Here is a 1,281-nt window from a genome sequence, read left to right on the forward strand (position 1 = left end):
TCACCACCTGCTGGTCCGCCGGGGTCCTGCTCACTACGGGGCCTGGGGTGGGTCCATCCACTGTCTGTGCCACGCCCAGCACTGGGCTGGCTCCCAGGAGGCTTAGCACAGGAAGGTACGGGCGTGAGGCCTCCTGACTGAAGGCGGGTCCGGGAGGAGTAAGTCTCCCGTGAAGATGGTCAGGAAGCGGACAGAAGTCTCCCCAGGGGTTGGGGTTTGAGGGAGCCTCTCGGCCTCCCTGGGACACGGCAGCAGGTTTGCCTTGCGTGGCTGAGAAAGGGCTTTGGACCCACGTGGCGGGAGACTCGGAGAATTTCTGCACAGAACAGAATGTTCTCTTCTCAGAAATCCCTTAAGCGCCTCTTTCCCAGGCCATATTTTTCACCATGAGTTATTGTCATATATATTTTCCCACCGAAGGACGGGCCAGGCAGATCGTTGTTGGATTTCCTGCTGCAGAGACTTTGCCAGGCTACTTCTGTGAATTGCATGTTTGACAAATGCATGTGTGGGAATTTCTGTTCTGAACTACAGCACATGTCCTGGGTGGATGGTTGGAGGCGTGGCTTTTTCAGGATGAAGCACCTGCAGGGACCGTATGACCGCAGCCCCTTCTGGAAGCTGAGGCCCAGGGAGGTGACGTGGGTTGGGAAGGACAGAACCCAGACCCAGCCTGTGGTTCCCAGCTCCCCCTGACCTGCACCCTGGGTGGCATGTCCTGGTAACCCTGGGGTGGTCAGCACATGGGGGTGGGCTTACCCTTATGGGAAGTGGGCTGGAGTTGGAGCCTGGACAGTGTCCAGTAGGGGCTGTGAATGTCACAGATCTCCCCTCATCACCTGTGTCAGTTTCAATGCTCTGCTTGTCTCCTTAATGGTTTATTTATTTAACTGTTGCATGAGGGCCCTTGGCCTGCAGCTGGGGGAATAAAATGGCACTGCGATTCAGGGTAAAAAATTCATGGCAAGTATTATTTGCCTATTGGTCAGGCTTAAAATGTAGCTATAATCTCAAGGAGGCTGGGAAGGCCCTGAGAACAGGTAGTGGGTTGAATAGCATCCCCCAAACTCAGGTCCACACAGAACCTCAGAATGTGACCTTGTTTGGAACTCGGGTTTTTGCAGGTGTAATTAGTTAAGGACCTGGAGATGAGATCATCCTGCATGATGCAGATGGGCCCTACATGCAAAGACCAGTCCTCGTAAGAGATAGAAGAGGTGGTGACAGACGTGGAGGTTGGGGTGTTGTGGCCATAGCCCAGGAACTTCTGGAGCCTTCAGG

Source organism: Balaenoptera acutorostrata, chromosome 5, assembly GCF_949987535.1.
Source record: "Balaenoptera acutorostrata chromosome 5, mBalAcu1.1, whole genome shotgun sequence".
NCBI classification, from domain to species: domain Eukaryota; kingdom Metazoa; phylum Chordata; class Mammalia; order Artiodactyla; family Balaenopteridae; genus Balaenoptera; species Balaenoptera acutorostrata.